Source organism: Bidens hawaiensis, unplaced genomic scaffold, assembly GCF_021521415.1.
Source record: "Bidens hawaiensis isolate Kalapana, Puna unplaced genomic scaffold, B.hawaiensis_p1.1 tig00050914_1, whole genome shotgun sequence".
Lineage (NCBI taxonomy): Eukaryota > Viridiplantae > Streptophyta > Magnoliopsida > Asterales > Asteraceae > Bidens > Bidens hawaiensis.
In genome coordinates this window covers 7,939-15,876 of record NW_027499140.1, presented here as the reverse complement: position 1 = coordinate 15,876, position 7,938 = coordinate 7,939, and positions in this window count along the sequence as shown.

The following is a 7,938-nucleotide window of genomic DNA, read 5'->3' as shown; positions in this document are numbered from 1 at the left end:
ATCCAACCGTGTTGAACACTTGAGAAAATTATTGGAGATGTCGAAGAAAAAGAAACTATATACTAAGTTTTCAAGTGTATCATCTATACAGATCATAAGAGTTTAAAGTATTTCTTCAAGCAGAAATGACTGAATAGGAGGCTGAGAAAATGGATGGGGTTAAGGATTATGATTGTGAAATCCAGTATTATCCTGGTGAGGCTAATGTAGTCCCTGACACACTAAGCCAAGAGGGTGAATGAGTTATCACGTAAATTAAGTCGTATAAATTAGTTAGCACTTCGGATTTCATGAGCGATATCCGCAAGGCGCAGTAGAAGTTATAAGAGATGAGAGAAAGATGAATAAGGAACGAAATTTCGGATTGCACCGAGATTTGGAAGATAATAATGATGATGTGAAAATCAGATTTGGTCGCATGGGGATTCCACGCTATGGATTTCTTAGAAGCTGAATATTGGATGAAGCTCATAAGTCTAGACACTCGATTCATGCCGGATTCACCATCAAGGCTTGAAGAAAGACAACTAGCGGCCGGGTATGATGAACAAGATATTGCAAGTCAAAGCAGAACACCAGGAACCGTATGAGAAGATACAATTTTAGAAGTTCTAAAATGGAAATGGGTCCACATCACTATGGATTTCATAAAGCTACCTTGTAGAGCTAAAAATTCATTATACCATTTGGATTATTGTTGACCGTTTGAAGAAAGTGCCCTTTATACCAATACGAGAAGCTATCTCGTCAGGAATGTTAGCTAAGGTGTTCATTAGCAAGGTTGTGGTATAGCATGGAGTGTCATTGTCAATTTTGGTAGACAAAGATACTTGGTTTACATCGAGGTTTCGAAAGGAAAGACGTTGGTTACATTGAAGGCAGATATTGATGAAAGTGAAACCCTTAAATAGAGTTCAAGTAAGGATGAGTTCATGGTATGTGTCAGCTATGGATGAACAGGATACTTTGCCTATGCAGATAAGAGCAACCACTAGTTCCACGAATGTGGAGTCGACAATCACACCGCAATAGGATGCCAGAATCCAAGGACAAAAGAGGGAAAGGTATGCAAGGAAGGCGTAGTGATGGTCTAGACTTATGTTTATTTGAGTTGAGTCTTAACACGAGTGATTAGGGTTATGACTGATAATCATGTGATCATGAGAGGGAAGTCATCTAGAATGCTAACATTTGAATAATACTATTAATGTCCATATGAGGGTCAGGATATGCTCGGGAAGACAGTTGGATAAGATAAATAGATATGATATATTAGACAACAGTGGAATCATAGGACAAGACGTGAGTTAGTTAGTCAAGAGAAGGAATATGTATCAGCATGGACTTCATGATCAACCTACAACTCATGAACCCTATGTCACAGTAGAAACCAAAAAATGGAAGGAGAATTAAATGGCGATTTAAGAAGTTCTCCGTCAAGTTATGTCACAGTTGCGCTCAAGAATTGTAAGAGCTGTTATATCAGAAAGAATAGACAAAAGGATTTCAGGGAGTAATCCTTAAGGAGAACTGGAAAGGTTCCTTTAATGGAATGTTTTGAACGTATTGCCAATCAGTATATTTGCTACAGGTTGTAATTGGACAGAAGGGTCATTCAGTGCCAAGTGTTGTGATAGTAAGTTCATGTAAGGCCCCGTTCCCGGTAGCCCTACTTTAGCATCAGATTTACTCATAAACGCAGTTCTTACAATCAGAGTTAATTAAAACTTTCGGGGAAACGTCAACTTAAAGCGTTCGTTACAAAACATTAAATATTTACTTTGATACCATAACACAAAACATTATATTTAAAACATCGTTTCTTCCATCTTCAGATGCCAGCCTTTCAATCCATGCCATGTGCCATCCTCATGCTAACTAGTTAATCTGCTCACTTGTGTGCATACTAAAGGTCAACTACGTTGAGTGAGCTCTAGTTAATCAAGCAACTTATCATACGACCACTACAAGAATTATATACGTATCCGAAGACACATAGTCCACTATCTAACCTGCTCACCTTACCACTTTACCTCTTATTTACCCCTACAGCTTAGCCACTTTAATAACGAATAACGTTATGCCACTTTGCCACTTTAATAACGAATCATGTTATGCTACTTTAATAACGAATAAGGTTATGCCACTTTAATAATGAAGTCACGCATAGGTTTACCCTACCACGTACTATCGTCATGCCACTAACACCCTTACTAGACCCTTGCTACTTCTATCACGCCCTACCTCTACTTGTCTACAACACACTTTATATCATTACATCATTTACATAATAACCAAGTCACATCACAAAATTTACACACACTAATAACCACTTGGGGATCATTCCCGAATGATGGTACACGCAATATCCGAAGATCGTTCGCACACCGACTAACGTTGCCTTCCCTGTCTACACGTGCAATATCTGAAGATCGTTCACGCACTAACAGACATTCATTCATAAAATATATAAATATATCACATCAACATTATAGCATACACTTACCACTTAGGGTAAGTGTATTCACACTTCACTTCCGTTAATGGTTATTCCTTCTTGAGCTATGCACGACTAACTGTATAACAATTACACGTATCAACTATCTATCGCTACCCATATCGCGTTTCTAGTTTAATTATAACCCCCAACGAATGGGGGTCCGGAGGCAGCGCCCTTGGCAGCGGGGTTCTAGGGGGGGTCCAAGGTGCAGAACCCCTGGCTGGGGTCGAGCTGCCAGGTCAGCTTGGAAAAATTTTATTTCCATTAACTGTCTTAACACATTTTCCATTAGATTTTAAATTATTATTTTATTCACCATCTCATTCTCTATAACGAATTAAGCCTAATTCTTTATCTAATCACAGTCTAATTCGTTATCTAGCACATGATCTGATTCGTTAACCAGTTTCGTTGTCTTGATTCGTTAGCTGATTCGTTATCTTTCCTTAGCTGATTCGTTATTCTAGTTCGTCATCTTTCATAACGAATTGGACCTTTATAACGAACTGGTCCTTTAACGAATTAAACCCTTAACGAACTGGGGGTTCATTCGTCATTTCTTCCTTAACGAAGTACTTAACGAATTGCAGTTAGTTCGTCAATTATTTCTTAACGAAAGGCTTAACGAATTGTGTCTGTTTCGTTATCTCATCTTGACGAATGACATAACGAATTACCTTCTAATTCGTTAAGTCTCCGTTAACGAACTAGGTTTAGGTCAGAATGTCACGTACACACATTCTCCGGCACCGCCTTTCCGGCGCCGGCGGCGCCGCCGCTGTCGGAATAACGGCATCTCGCCGGAAAAGCGAGATCTCGCTTATTTCACCACCATTTTCACCGTTTTCCGTCCTGTTCGATCCAGATCTGAGCTAGGGTGATCCCTAAGCTCGTGTTAGGTTCGGTTTATACCCGATTCCACCCGGATCTCGTAACTTTAATGGTTTAACGGTGTCGGCTCGTCGTTTCGTGACTAAATCTAACGGGTTTGAGTTCAAACAACATCATACAATCATTACCTTGGATTGGGATGGGTTTTCTTTTTGGTTTCGGCTAGAGAGAGAAAGTAGGATGAGAGGAGCTAAGTGTGTGTTTTGGTGGTGTATGGAATATGTGAATAGAAAGGATTAAAGGGTGATTTAAGGCTTAAATATTATGGATCATGGGCTTGAGCCCATGGTCCATCTTCCTTCCTTATTAACCCATATCCATTACCCAACACTAGCCCGACCCATACTAACTCCTACTTTATTTATTATTTCTCACTAACCCGAGTAAACTTCTCACCAATAAAATTAATATAATTAATATTAATTTTAGAAATTTGGGATGTTACAGTTCAATGTTTCTATTTGAAGGACAAGAAAAAAAACATGCTTTAAAGGAAATGATGAAGACTTGCTGAGTCTTGATAGAGAAGCGTATCATCGAGGGCTTCATGGACAAGCTACCATGGCCAGCTAAAACTAATGAACATCATTTTATGATGGCGAGACAAGGATAAACGTGCAAGCTAGGAAGCTAAGACGATTCAACAAAGGAGGTGAATACAAGAAGTATTCATTTTACAAAGACTAAGTAGGTTTCAAGGACGAAACCTCTTATTAGGTGGGTAGACTTGTAACATCCCAAGTTTCATCTGATATTTTAAATGAATCATGTTTAATTGAATTATAAAAGATAAATGGAATTATTTAAAGTACGAGGGGTTAAGTGTCATTAGATGAAAAGTTAAACATGAAACCCTACCTCTACCTTACAAAAGTAGTCACCATCTCATTTTATAATCACCTTCATCTCTAACCTCCTTATTTATCAAAATCCCGCTTTTGTGAGAACAACCCACGAAGATCCGACGATTCCTGAAGATCAACCCATTAGATCGGTCTCAAACTTTAACTGAGTGTTCATGGAATAAAAAAGGAGATTCCTACTGCTCAGATCTTCAATTAGAGGTGGGGAAGTCCAGGGTTTATCAACAAAACCGCAATAGATAAAAATAAAGATTTACGACAACTGTTTTGGTTTTCCAGTGTCTGTAGCGGTGGTTTTCAGTAACGACAAGCATAAGGGTTTGTAGATCTTGGCGAGACAGTTTCGTGGCTTCATGAATCGCCTAAATCGGAGTTCCTTTGATATGGATTTGGGCTATTCGAGTGATTACGAACGTAAACTGCATAGGTACATTTTTGTTAAAAAAAGGTTTACTTTTCGTGTACGAATTTGCATGAAACTTGGTAGGATGATAGATCGGGTCATGATTATTGATAAAAGTAAGGATCTTGTCAATAAATGGGAAATTTGCTCAGTTTGGGTTAAAACTATTAAAATTAGAATGGTAAACAGATGAGTAAATAGTGTCGGTGTGACACAAAACTTCTTAGGACGGTAAAGCGGGTTATAAGGAACTAAAAAGTAGCAAGCTTGGTTGGAAGAAATGATTGAATTGAGAGAACGAACCCAGTCAAATCGCACTGGCAATGCGATTCGATCCATTAGAACTCGACTCGATTCGTTTGTGAGAACTCGACTAGATTCGTTTGTGAGAACTCGACTCGATTCATTTATGAGAACTCGACTCTATTCATTTGAAAACTCGATTCGATTCGTTTGATTATTCTATTTGATTCATGTGAATACTCGACTCGATTCATTTGAATATTCAATTAGATTTGTTTGAATATTCGATTCAATTTGTTTAAATACTTGATTCGATTTGATTCGTTTAAATACTTGATTCGATTCCTTTGAATATTCATATCGATTCGTTTGAATATTTGATTTGATTCGTTTGAATACTCAATTTGATTCTTCTGAATATTCGATTCGATTTAATTCGATTCGTTCGAATACTTGATTCAATTCATTTGAATATTCGATTCGATTCGTTTGCTAAACTCGAATAGATTTGTTTGGCCTGTTCAATTCAATTTGTTTGGCCTTAGGTCAGAGAAGCTTGATGACCTGAGTAACAAGACTTGGTTAGAAAGCAGTTGATTAACACCTATATCTATTAAATAGTTAGTCGTGCTTAGTGGAAGATGACTGTCACCATCAATTCCGAAAGAAACATGACCCAAAGCCCTTTTTTCTGTTTATGTATTTGTGGTTGTGTGCATAATCCTATGCGATTAGTTAATTCACTTACCTTAATTGGTAAGTGTATCTTATATGAATGTTTTTTGAATGATATAGAAATGTTGAACGAATGTAGAAAATGCTTTAGAGTATGTATCTATATATATATATATATATATATATATATATATATATATATATATATAAAGGAAAGGTATGTATGGTCGTATGGTTGTACGGTCGTATGATTAAAGGGTGCATACCCTAATAATATCATGCGAAGGTTAAAAAGTTGCGTACCTTAATAATATCTTCAAAGGAAGGTTGCAGACCATAAAAATTTTATGAAGGTTAACGGGTTGCAGACCCTAATAATATTTGCGAAGGTTAATGAGTTACAGACCCTAATAATATTTGCGAATGTTATAGGGTGAAAGCCTCTTTAAAACGTAGAGAAAATTATGTATGTATAAGTAAGCTAAACCAAGAAAGTATGAAAGTATGAAAGAACAAAAGAATGAAAGAATGTAAGTATGAAATAATGCAAGTATGAAAGTATATAAGTATGAATGTATGTATGAATGAAAGAAGCAGGTTGATTATGTAATATGTATCTACAGATATGTATAAGTAAGTATGTGAATGTAATGTATGTTGCCTGATTAACTAGAACTTACTCAGCGTAGCTGACATTTAGTATGCACGCTGGGGAATAGGTTAAAGAAGTTGGCTTGAGGGAGACACATGACATGAACTGAAGAGGCTGACATTTGAAGAAGAATTGTCATGATGTTTTAATACAATGTTTCATGTTATGTTTAAAGACAAGATTTGAATATTTTGTATAGAATTGTTGAAGTTTTATATTCAGCGAAAAGTTTTAATTCACTATGATATTTAGAACCGTGTTTATGATTAAATCCAACGTCCAATGTAGGGCATCGAGCTCGGGGACTTATAAACGTCAGCCAAAATGTGTACTAACAAACTCTCCCTCGTCTCGTGCTCTTTTCCTTTATTGCTTGAACCTCTTGGTGTTCCAATCTGCACAACTATGAACCCTGAACGCATGACATACACGAACCATGCATTGGAATTGCATAGCATCTTCATTATCTCTGACATCTGCTCACTGAATCCAACTCTCGTATAATCCCTCATTATCAGATTTAGATAAGTTAACTAACCACATCGGGTCGATAACTCTAACAAACTCAGTATTTATGCCAACTCCCAACATAATCATGGCTTCAGTGGTTCTTGTTGTAGTACCACCTATTGAATTTCTTGTAAATACTTTGGGGAGAAGTCTTCACATGAACCTTCTTTAAAGTATGAGGCAACTTTACCTTAAGCACCAACTTCCTCCTTGTCGTTCTCGGATCAATCTCGTCAATGTACTTACGTTTTGGAACTTGCTGCTTGAAGTACTTGAACCCATACTTTACCTCGTGTAGTAGATGCATATAGAACCAATCCTCAATCTTATTTCCACCACAATTGATGAATGGTCTATTAGCAAATGTACACACATCCCACCTCGACAATGAAAGAACATTGACAATACGTTGAAAGTATTGGATGTCGTGCTCTCATTTAACAATACACACTTTCGGCTCCGAGTCGTATAACCACGAGATGATGTCGCCTTTCACTTTCTTCGAAGCTACAAACTTCTTCATCGGATAAGATGTTGCATGAGATTTCAGCCGCTTATCACCTTCCAGTTCAGCATACCGTAATACTTCAATGATCTTGTTCATCCTTGACTTATTATGAGTGAACAACCCATCATCTGAAGTTCTCATATCAGCTTCACTTACTTTACTCTTACCCTTATTCTTATCCTTTTATTTCTCCAAACGCTCTTCAGCTGCTTGATACTGCTCAGTAGTGGAAAATAGAATTCCTTCATCGGTATTTGTACAAATCAGGATATTCCTCAGCTGTCACGTCTTCAACCTCCATGTTATCATAATTAAACGATGTATTCCCAGTTGGAATACTAGTATCAAACCTCACTTCCTCATCATCCACGACCTCCATGCCATCCTTTTTCTCTAACTCATCCACATCTTTCTCGTTCAAACCTTGAAACAAGATTATTTGTTCTTTTGGTAACGAGTGGTCAACAAATTCACCTTCTTTTATATCATTTGCGTTCACATACTCATCACAACGCCTTTTTCACAATCCATAAATAGAATCATGTTAGTGGTATCATGATACATCACCAACTGCATTCCCGAATCAGCAGCTTCATCACCAACATCAGATGCAGATGTTCCATCACCTGGTTGCTGATCACCACCAGCATTACCCTTCAGTTTCTTTAGCATATCTTCTTTATATGTGAGCTG